This window comes from Silurus meridionalis, chromosome 20 (genome assembly GCF_014805685.1).
Source record: "Silurus meridionalis isolate SWU-2019-XX chromosome 20, ASM1480568v1, whole genome shotgun sequence".
Lineage (NCBI taxonomy): Eukaryota > Metazoa > Chordata > Actinopteri > Siluriformes > Siluridae > Silurus > Silurus meridionalis.
The window spans coordinates 3367501-3380000 of record NC_060903.1 but is presented as its reverse complement, the minus strand read 5'-3'; the positions used below and the strand labels follow the sequence as shown (position 1 = coordinate 3380000).

General features: G+C 39.1%; 1 long non-coding RNA gene across 1 annotated transcript in view; it reads right to left on the bottom strand.

Moving 5' to 3' along the window:
* Positions 1-4738: 4738 nt before the first annotated feature.
* Positions 4739-12500, bottom strand: part of LOC124403310 — an 8704-nt gene continuing 942 nt past the window's right edge. The window contains exons 2-3 of the long non-coding RNA XR_006928880.1: positions 5498-5573; positions 4739-5227 (exon numbers count right to left, since the gene is read on the bottom strand). This is a non-coding gene — a long non-coding RNA (uncharacterized LOC124403310). The remainder of the gene's footprint in view (positions 5228-5497; positions 5574-12500) is intronic.

The following is a 12500-nucleotide window of genomic DNA, read 5'->3' as shown; positions in this document are numbered from 1 at the left end:
CCGGATGCTACAAATCCCAAATCACTGGACAATAATAAAAAAAAAAAGTGCATTTTAAAGTTCTGGCATGTATAAGTGCATTAAAAAAACGCACCCAGATTCCATAGATGATCAATGCACCATATGGACAAAAGCCATACGTGGTTCTTCTCTAAACTGTTCCCACAATGCACCTATGCACAAAGCCATCTCCAAGAAGATATGATTTACATGGGTTGGAAGTGAGATCTTCCTCTATATAAGTCTGACCTCAACCCTATTAAACAATGAGTGTGATGCTCAATGCACCCCGGATCTCGTCATCTCACCTACATCAGTACCTGACTTTACTAACACCCTTGTGGCTGAAAGAACCTCCTCAAGCACACTCCAAATCCAAATCTAGTGAAACATCTTCCCATTTAGGTGAAGGTTACTATAACAGCAAAATGGGAACTGAATATGGGGTGGAATGTTCAAATATAAACACCAATCTTATTGTTTCAGGTTTTCAGGTAGGGGTCCACAAACATTTTTTTTATATAGTGTATTATGGGGACACCATATAAATCAACTGTGCATAAATTTATGTTGATTCATTCTCAGGCGCCTATAGGACAATAAAAAGTGTGTAATGTATTTTATTATTACAGGGTTTTTGCAGGGTCTTAACAAGTCTAAAATTTGCTGTTCTAGGTCTTAAATCGGTTGAAACAGGTCTTAATTCTTGAAGTTCTTTCTTTCGTTAGTCCAAATATAATCAGCTGTATTATGACTGCAAATGAGCAACAGCCAAAAAAAAAATTAAGGGCTGGGTTAAGGCTATTTGCCAACACCGTATTTGGGTGCGTGTTTTAAATGTTGTTTAATGTGTAATAAAGGTCTTAAATTTCATTCTTAAAAAGGTTTTAAAAAGTCGTACAAACACTGTATTAATAAAAACCCAGTATTAGTTTATTCCCCTACCAGATCTTTGAGAATTAAGACTATTTCATAGAGAATAACTCGTACAATACCTCATACATGTGTCTAATTTGATCTTTAAATGATGTGTGTTACTTCAGGAGACACAAAATGCTCAGTGTTTATTATCAGAAGCTCAGCGGTTTGGGATCGTTGAAGCAAAAGATGTAAATGTTGCATTAAGTAGACTCTGGGGATTTGCAGATGTTCCAATGACCTTCAATATAGTCTTGGTTAATTATTGGTTCCCAAGAACTGTTGTCCTAAATTACACACATTGGGTTGAGCACTAAAATAGTACTCCAGTGAAATTCAAGTGTCTGTGAAATCAGGATTTTATCAGTAGATAAGAAATAAGCAATGTGGTGCCCAGTGATGGACTCAGATCCCATCCAGGATGGAGTCCTGCTTTGCAGTCAGTGTTCCTGAAATGGTCTAAATATGAGGTGGTATCAAATAATTTTGAGACTAGTTTTGAAACACACAAACAGATGGCAGCATAAGGCTGCACGCACAGTCACGGGGAGCACTGACCTTCGTAAGTTAGTGTGCAAAAAGACATCGTCCAGTGTACATGGTGAGCCGTGCAACCGGTGCTCTTCTGACCCTGGCATTACCACGTCTGCTATTCTGCCCACGTGGGCACCCAGTCCTGTCGGAAACAACATGGTCTCTCTTCTGCACTCATCAGATTTGGGACCTTACCCCTTTCCCAAAAATGAAGATCCAGCTCAAAGGTTGCCGTTTTGACACCATTGGGAAGGTCCAGCATGAATCGCAGAAGGTGTTCGACATTTTCCAGAAGTGGCAGGAACACTGGGAGCACTGTATTGCTGTGGAATGGGGACTGTTTTGAAGGTGATAGTGTGTAAACATAGTATGTACTTTCTTGTAAACAGAGCTAGTCTCAAAATCTTTTGATACCACCCCGTATTCTTCTAGATATACAATGAACATTTCCATGAGGATAAATGCATTTGAATGATTGAATGAACAAATGGATGAATGAAAAATGCATGTCCATGCCACTAAGCTCAGAGGTATTAGCTTGGCCTGCATGATGAACAAAGCTGGCTGAGTTGTTAGAGGAGTGATCTTGAGCTCCAATGGATTCTTCCTTGTGTGTTCTTTAAAACCTACTTCTGTTAGAAGCTGTCATGATTGAAGGAAGTGACTTGCTTTACAACAGAGCTCTTCAAACTTATCAGCAATAAGCTGGAGGTTTACAGGCAAAATGGACACACACTTGACAGTTAATTGGAAACTACGATGTTTGGTTTGAACTCCTGCTTGGTTTGAATGGAAGTCTACAGCCACACTAGGGATACGATTGTAGACCTCTGATTGAACTTCTGATCCACTGGACTGTTATTCTGCCTAACCCTTGTTTGATCCTTGAGCAAGCTTCTTTTTAATTGCACAGGGTTTTTAATTGGTAGGGTCTTTGCACCAGTCAACCATGTTAAACTTGGTTATGGAAGAAAACCCAGTTTAAAAGGGTGTCCTTAAATTTTCTTTTGTGTACCAAATATTTTATCATTAATACTGTGTCTTAGCTAGTTTGAGATGATGTGTGTAGGATCTGCTTGGTTTGGCTCTGATTCCCTGCCTACAGATTTTCCAGAAGCAGCCCACCTGATAGAATTAATCCTCATAAACTGGATCTTTATATTAAGTCGATGTGCTTCTCCAATAGTAACCAGGATGGCATTTATATTCTAATAGACAGGTGTCCTTGTGGGAACGAACCCTACTCCTAGTAAGCTCCCTGCTTTCTCTCTTATTTGGGCAAACATTTTTGATCATAGTGAAGAAGAAGAGCCTTTATTTGTCATATACTGTATACATTACAGCATGGTGAAAATCTTCACATATTGTAGCTTTTTTTGTTCGTTTGTTTTTTTATGGAAGCTGGAACACATAGAGTTAAAGACATTGCTCATGGGCCTAAGAGTGGCAGCTTGGCGATACCACGGCTTGACCCCCGACCTTCCGATCAATAACCCAGAGCCTTCCTACCTTCCTAGCTAGCTACCACATAGTGGGTTGAGAAGACTGGCTTGGTGCTGGTTCTACTAAACCTAAAAATTAAAGAATGACACTCTTAGAGCTCTGTATTATGTCAACCTTGTTCTCATATTAAGTTGATTGCTTTACTGATTTTATTTCCAAGAAACATAAAGAGGCTTTGAGCACATGAATGATGTTAAATGGAAGTTTGGGCCATGTAACGTTTTACACTGTACATGTGTACATGAACACTTTGGAGATTGCTGTATATAAATTTGCACAAATTTTATAATTATAAATATATTTATGTTCCCATTTATAGCAATTGACTGATGACCTTATTCTGAACAACCCACAGAAGTCTTAACGAATACATCCGTGTTTGAAGAATATGAAAAATAAAAATAAAGAAACTTTTCTGGAAGGTGATATACAGTAGTTACCTGAGTAGTGATGAAAACAGTAGAATGGCATCTGGTACCATTTGGAATAGTACTTATTGTGGACCAGGATGGCTGAGTGGTTAAAGTGCTGCCCTTCAAGTCGAGCAGAAAAAGCACTTTATGGTTTCAAATCCTGCTCTTGATGAGACTACAATCTTCTTTCTTTAAAATGTATTTATTATTTTTTATTATATATGATGTCCACTACGATGCTCACTGTAACTTAACCTTCCCTAATTATTAATATATACAACATTTTACGGTTTGCATGTTTTCAGAATCAGAATAGTTTATTGATTTAACAGGGGAATTGTTAAATGTTATAGACCTTTTAGAGAGAAATGTACCTCTTGGTAGGCAGGTTGGACCCAATAGAGAACATAAAATCCCGCTATCGATTAGGGGGTTTGAAATGCACTCAGCAATTACAGAACCATGGACAGAGACCTGACAATTGTTGTTTTGGAACTAGATTTTAACATCCTCCACCTCTCACATCTCTTTGTCCTGAAAGATTTAAAGGTGTGATGAAAGGGATTTCCCAACTCTGTTCCTGGAATACCCCCCCAGTGTCCAATGTGTTGGTGGCAGGGACAAGGGTCGTCAAGATCCTGAGTTGGTAACTGTTTCATAGAGCAATGTTTAATAATAAATAAACTAACATTAAGTGCAAACTTTATAAAAACAATAGAAACATTCTGCATATTTACATGCTTTCTCATTCAATTCAGTTAAATGTATAAACTAAGTATATTTACAAATACCATTGGTTATCGTTTGGCCACGAAATTCTCCTTCCTTTTCAGCAAATCTGCTCAAACGTTTTCTGTCGTTTAAGCATGATCGGATTCCATTTTAGCCTGATGGATTACAATAATCAGGTAAGAGAAGTGTGTGAGAGAGAGAGAGCTAGAAAGTGAAGACAGAATGAAGAACAGTCCCCTTTCCAGTATATAATACATAATATATAAAACAAATAGCTTTACTACAGCAGGATGGACTGTAGGCCATTAAGCATAGTGAAAAATGTAGTGCTGCTTTCCACCTCTCCAGCAAGATGAACTGCGCTTCAACTTTTCCACGATGTGCACCAAGACGAGAAAAACACAGCGAGCTCCTCTAAAGCTGCTGAGCACAAATGAGACGGGTCAAGCATCCTGGGTGATACTGCTTTAGCTCGAGATGAAAAATAATCCACTGTATATTCTGAACAAAAGATTTGAGAGAATTCTCAACATCCAGGAATGTGGAATCAAGATCACGACAGCAAACAGACATGAGCAATTTTTATTGTATATGGCTGGCACACACACACAAAAAAAAACATCAAATCAATAGCTGCTGAACTGTTTCCATGGCAAAAACAGATTATTTCGAGCCTTTCAAGCCAGCAGGAAGTCTTGCGCAGCTCTCAAAGAGCTGGTCGAGACTCTGGGACAGAAGAGAGGGCCACTCCTCACTAATAACCGCCCCCAGATCAACTCAACACAACATCCTTAGCAACAAACAAAGCGTCACGAGAGCACATCCGTAGCTCGATCGAAAAAACATGACGGAGTCAGGAGGGTTTATGCCTTAACGTTTCCGCACCATTGTTTTTCCAACTCGATCGTTCCCGCAAAACGATTAGACGTCTTCAACGAAATGCTTCAATTAGGGCCCGAGTGGGCCGGATTGCCATGGTGATGAGCCTGTGATGCAGACAGTGAAGGATGCTCAAGGCGCCTGGGCAGCACAACTCCCTATTGACATACCGCTTGGGGGTGGGGTGGGGGTTGGTGGTGGTGTTGGTGGTGGTGGATGGCCTCTGAAATGTACCATCAAGCCCCACTCTTATAAAAGAAGAGAAGAAAAAAAGAAAGTGGGTACAGTTAACGGAGCATCGACTGCTCAGCTCCACCCCCACATGTGATAGAATGTCCATGTCATAAAACAAGATATATATGACTCATTCGTCTTTCTCTATACAGGGAAATCAAATGTAGGCCGTATGGAGCGTAGCTGCTATATGGTATAAATCAGGAAAAACACAAGCCGATTTCAGTTCATACAAACCATCCTACAAAAATACTGATTTATATAAATGATAAGGATCGGAATACTTGTTCTACATTTTCTTCCCAATCTGCAGCGTCACGCCTCCAGACACCACGACTGACATGGCAGACAGAGTATATTCTGAAAAAAAAAAAATTAAAATTAAAATAGTAATTAAAGAATGTAAAAATAAGTAAAAAAATCATGAAATGTGAAAAGAAAAAAAAAAAAAAAAAAAAAAAAATATATATATATATATATATATATATATATATATATATATATATATATATATATATATATATTATACTATATTTTATATAATAAAAGATAAAATATATATAGAGAGAGATTATAAAAATAAAATATATATTTTTTTATTTGTATTATATGAAGCCCCATTAAAAAATGTTTTTATTGATTATAAGATATTAAAGAACTATAATTATCATTATAGCACTATATAATGTGACTTAACATGTTAAAAAAAAGACTTATGGAGATAAATAATATTTTCAAACTTGTCAAAAAACTGGTCAAAACTGGTCAACTTTTTGGTGCTTTTTAAACACCCCAATCCATATTTAGTCCCCATTTTCTCGTATAATAGCTTCCACTCTTCTTTGATGATATTCCACTAGATTTATGCTCATTCAGCCACAGGCTGTTAGTAAAGTCAGGTAGTGATGGAGGTGAGAAGGAGGAGGAGGCCTGGGGTGCTGTCAGCATTCACATTCATCCCAAAGGTGTTCAATAAGGTTATAGAGCTTTAAAGCAGAAGATCTTCCACACACTTCCAACCCATGTAGAGCATATCTGTAGAGCACAGGAGCATCGCCATGCTGGAACAGATTTGTATCTCCTAGATCAAGTGAAGGTTAAATAAGAAAGACATATGTCTGGAAACTCAGGTGTCTTTAAGTAAAGTTGGAAGAATAAAAAAAGAACCTTGCCAGGATTGTGCACCTCAGGAGCAGGTGTTTGGAGCTTCATTTTTCACACTGTACCTTTAAATCTGCAAATAAATACATTTTTGCTGAATAACTAAAGCATATGATGTGTGTTTGCGAATAACAAAAAAGAATTCAGAGCCACTGCCGGCTCAAAGAAACCCTAGTGCAAATATCTTCCCCAAAAGCTGCAAACATAATGTCACACAGTGCTGCGATCCCTCGCCATCTGCAGGCGCTGTAATTTGTCTGTTTAGTTTTGTTCCATTTGTTTTTGACAAGCGTATTCAGAAGCTGTCTGGCATCGAGGATGAGGATGACTTTACAGACAAGCTCTCCTTTCTTCCTTGTTTTTTTTTTTATTTTTTTTTTTGCTGTAATTGCAGGCTGTCTGTGCGAAAAGCGAGACGAGCCCCGCGAGTGACGTGTGTCACTCTGCGTTCTCTCTCCGCTTCCACACTTCGAGAGAACGTCAACGGGAAAAAAAAGGAAGAGACGTTAAAAAAAGAGTGGGAAGGTAGACATGTGAGGTGAAATAAAGTGAGAATTTGGTATCCAACAGCTCTTAGGGGTGATGTTCGATTCAGATGGTAGCCTGATGAAATCGAATTGCCAGTCAGGGACTCGTATGTATTAATCGCAGCTTATAGCAGTGTTGCTGAAATCTCTAATCTGGTTGGCGATCTCTAATCTGGTTCTCTGACAGTAGTTCAGAGGCTTTGTGGATTAAACGGGCGTTTCTATAGCAACTGCACCTTTACGGGGAATGATGGATGAATAGATGGATGGATAGATGGATGAATGCTCCACCTAAAATGGAAAATATACAGGGGAGTCTCAAGATTGGTTTACTGACATGAAGAACAAATGTTCAAGCCAAGTTGTCACCGTTGGCCCCTTGATCAAGGCCTCTAACTGTTGTCATGGCTGACTCTGTATTCTGATTCCCACAACATGCTGAGGTATTTGAGGGAAGGAATGTCATCATGCTGTTAAGTATATGTGACAAACAAAGGCTTTACCATCTCCAGATCATCTTCTATACAATCTGGAGAATTTAGGTAATATAGAGTACATCCCATGTAAACTGACATCCAATTATTGAAGATTTATCAGGAATTGTGTCTTCTCAATTGTTTTCTGCCAAAACAAAACAAAACAAAACCCAAAACAAAACAAACCCAAAACAAACCAAAACAAACCCAAACCCAAACCCAAACCAAACCCAACTCAACCCAACCCAACCCAAACCAAACCAAACCAAACCAAACCCAAAACAAAACAAAACCCAAAACAAAACAAAACAAAACAAAACCGAATCAAACCAAACCAAAAGAAACAGAATCATTGACATGGTGAAGTTTTCCATCTGATGTTTGTTTATTATTGAAGGGAGGCGTCTCCAGGGTATTTACTGACCAGAAGGACAGTTGATTAAGCCAAGTTGTCACCGATGGGCCCTTGATCAAGGCCCTTATTTGCTTTTACTTGTGTCATGGCTGACCCTGTATTTTGATCCCCCAACAAGCTGGGGAATTTGTTAATTCTGTTAACTATGTGATAAATGAAGGCTTTTCCATGTCTAGGTCATCATCTACGCAATCTAGAGAATTTACCCCAAGTTAATTATCTATCAACAGATTGAGAAAGAATTCAGCCACTTCCTCTCACTTATACAAATATTAATGAAGTGGAGAAAAACCTATTTGTGGCAAATGTGTTAGTGTTGGAAAATTGCCAAATTGGGACGTTAGTTGGAATTGAATCGATGTGAATGTTGCCTCCTTCCTCACCTAATGAGTTTCCTATAAAGTTGTGCTCCCATGGTTTTTCCCCTGATATGATATGACCTTATTATCGGCACGCTCTGTCCTTCTGTAGATATCCTGTTTCCAAGTACGAGGTCATGAAGTCCTATACCTGTGTGCTTTTGATCTGTGTGTGTGTGTGTGTGTGTTGGTCTTCTTTTTCCCCCACACCAATATCAGTTTAAAATATACACTGTTGTCACGTCCCTGTACGTCCACATACATCCTTATTGAAGATGTGCATCTCCATAACCGAGGCCGATGCAATTCGCATCTCAATGCAGAACCAGAGATACGATTGAAGACACAAATAAAGCAGCTACTGATGCGATGCGATATGATTCACCACTATTTCAATGCAATGCGATCAGATTTCGATTAAATTACGATGCAATGAAAAAATATGATGCTCTGCAATTCAATATGGTTTGCTTTTATTTCTTTGGTTCAGACAGACAACAAATTAGACATTTTCTTTAGTGCCCTCTGACTTCTAACACATGGCATTTTCACAAAAGTTTCAAAAAAAAAAAAAAATAGATACAAAAATCCAGATGTTCTTTCCCTGTAACAGCTCTACCTCTGCCATGTTAATCTGTATTCTATGTGACTCTCAGGACACGCCTCGTTCTCCGTAGTGTTGCAAAACACCGTATTCCCAAACAGTAGCAGCAGCGGTGCTGAGAAAAGGCGCTCGATTATTGGTCACTTTTTACACAATAAAAGCATAGCGCATCTTCTGATAATTATATATAAATAAAATAACCGCTCTACTGATGACGCCATTGCATCTTCTACACAGAATGATGAGCCACCTGGACAGCAGAAAAGGGAATTGCTGAAAATGCTGTTTGTGGACTACAGTTCAGCGTTTAACACCATTATTCCCTCAACGCTCACCTGGTTGGAGGTCCTGGGACTCTGTGTCAATGGATCTTCAACTTCCTGACTGACAGATCACAAGCCACATATTTTATTTGATTTATTATTGTGTTACTTTACGCTTTTTTTTTTTTTTTATCTTTATATTGTATTTCTTTTTCATGTTTACAAGTTGGACAGTTTAAAAAATCCTTTGTTCCTGATGTGAATATGTTAAAAATGATGCCTCGTGATACAAACGCCAAATTATATCCGATACACCAATAATAAATCTTTCCATCCTAATGCTTACAGTATATTGCATGCTCAGTACATTTTCATTATCATTATTTTATAGCAGAACAGGTTCTTACTGATAGATCACTCCACAGTATGCAAACATTCCCTTGCATTTTCAGCAATAAATGAACATCTGTATCAGTACCTTTGTGCCTGAGTGATTTCATCTCCAGCAGCTGCATTGTGAATGTCGCAACCTAAACGCAATGCAAAAAGAAACCTCTCACTGTAATGTCGACTCACCGAAAGCAGGACTACGGTGATGTGACCCGAACGGCCATAAAACCAATCGTCTACGCAATCTGCCGAGGTCAGGAGCTGTGTTTACGTTCGTTAGGTCTTGATATAACATCGATTATATATCATCGAAGTGTGATGTCATGATAACATGAATGAGCTCATCCCTGACAGCATTAGAAATGAGTCTGAGTTCACACACAGGCAGTGGAAGTAAAACGGATGTCAGCCGACGACTCGAAAAAAGTGACGTGGTGGAAACTGTTGTCTGCCGAATGACAAGGGCAGCCAGCTGAGATGATGAAGAGGGGATAGACTTCTTCTCCGTCTCCCCGGGTGCACACACTGATTGTACTTTCCTTTTTTTTGGCACGAGGATAAACTTTTAGACCTTGGTATTGTTCTTTTGTCCATCTTCCTGCAATGTAATACTTCTTGTATTTACAAGAAGTCTTGGTCTTAGACTTTATTCTGTTGCAATTTTCTTGTCTCATAGCATTTAAGAACGTGCCTCATACTATGGTGTTACTATCCAGATCCAGCAGCCCCCATAAGCCCTCGGCTATGGACCTCATGCAAGCCATTAGGGACTTTAGAGTTGAAAAGGATTGGCAGGAAAGACTATGTAGTGTATCTGCAGCCTTATTCATATGGGATTAAGTCTATATGCAGTACGCTGGATATAATACAAGCGTCCATGTCATGTCTGTAATTATTTACAGAAAGCACCTAATTTAAGGTAACAATGGTTCAACTCTTATGGATTTATTTACTTACCAGAAGAACAGACGTTCAAGCAACTCTATTGGGTCATTAATTAAAGTCCTTAATTGTGTCATGGCTCAGTATTCTGACCCTTAACAAGGGGGGGAAGGTGATGAAGACCTCACTTTGACCCTTAACAAGGTGGGGTCGTCTTCAACAAAATCTGGAGAACTAACCCCAGGTAATATACAGTACATCCCATGTAAAACTGATTCATAATCACATTATTTCAAATGATTTGCCAGAAGTTGCTCAGTCTTTGGGTTGTTTCCTGTCCAGCCCAAACCAAACTGAAATTCAGTATCAGTCCATCAGGCATTTTATGGCTTTAGGTTTCTACCATAGCTTACAAACCTGTAGGCTTACACATAGTCCTGTGATCAAAATGATCAAAGGTCAAAACTTGCAAATGAGCTCAAAATTGATAAAGCTAGAGGTGAAGGTCACGGGTGGCAATAGATACTTAGAGTAGACAAGGAAGCGCTGAATGAACAGATACGAATATATGAATAGGGGATATGCTATTTATTTATTTATGTATTGATTTATTTATTTTAAAGCTTATCGCATCTAGTTGAGACCCGCATTGGAACCAGCACTTAAGGTAATGTATGATTTGTTGTCTGTAAAATGAAAGTGATTTGTCTGTAACATATTGAACTGCATAGCATCGTATTTTTTCCGTCGCATTATATTGCATTGTGTTGAATTAAATCGAAAATCGAGTTCAGAAGTTGCTTCGTGTGTATCTTTAATGCATCTGAGCATTGACTATGCATCGAGATGCGAATCGCATCGGGCTCAATTTGGAACAATATACAATTATGGATGGTAATTAACATATTTCAGCAAATGTGCTGTGAACAAAAAGACGTGTGAGCGAATCTCTGGTTGACGCTAATTATGAGCTCGAATGATGCAATTCACACATCAGTGAATCATTTGTTTCTGTGGGTATAGCGGATAGATTAAAAAGTGCCTACTTTAGGTTTATTCCAAGTACAGATACAAATATAAATTTGTGGAGCACTAAATAATTGTTCTACATCTAGTGTTCTGGCTTTATTATTTATCCCGTCCATATAAAACCTTTGACTAAAAGAGTACTGATTCAAGGCTGAATCAGTACTCGACTGATTCATTGTTCGGATTTAAAACCAAGCATAAGACTCCAAACCCTCCATCTTTTCAATCTGGTCTCTATCAGTGAACCTAAAACCATCCCCCTGAACCGATTCTCCGCCTTTAAACCAACTCCTCCAGTCGAGCCTGAAAGCCAGAGCAGGCTTGGCTCGGGGCCGGTGTGGCCGTGTGCCCTGGCAGCGTTTCCCCCTGCACTCCAGCCGGAGGTTAATGTAGGTCTGCTCGCGGCATTCACCCGCGTCGAACCCCGAGTCTCCTGCCGATCCACTGCGCTTTTCAGGCCAAGATACATAAAGCAGAGCATGAGGGAGTAATTGGCTCGATTTTATCCCCACCGCGTGCTGTTATCAGAATAAACAAGGCCCGAGCCACATCAAAGACGTGCAAGATTGCTCGGAGAAATTCCGACACGCTTCTCGGGATTTTGGCAGAAGAGTTTTCGGAGCTAATTGGGAATGAAATTAGCGTGGATTCAGCACGCTAATGCGGGCGAGGATCGCACACGAACACACACTCAGAGACACGCTTGTGTAAATACATACACTAATGCTGAGGGCTTGAAAGGATACAGTCAATTTAGTGAAGCATTGATGCAAATAAAAATGTTAAATTACCATGAACATCTATCTATCTATCTATCTATCTATCTATCTATCTATCTATCTATCTATCTATCTATCTATCTATCTATCTATCTATCTATCTATCTATCTATCATCAGTACCTGATTTTACTAACACTCTTGCGCATATCTCCACAAGCATACTCTAAAATAGTGGAACATCTTCCCAGAAGAGTGAAGAAAACATTATATACATTATATTTATATATCTATATACTAATGTTATGCACCTTAGGCTATAACATTATGACCACCTGCCCATACTGTGTTGGTCCCCCTGTTGCTGCTAAAACAGTACTGACCAGTTGAGCATCAACAGACCAGCCTTCACACCTCACGTGCGTAAGTTCACCACTGTTCCTTCCTTGGAGCACTTTTGATA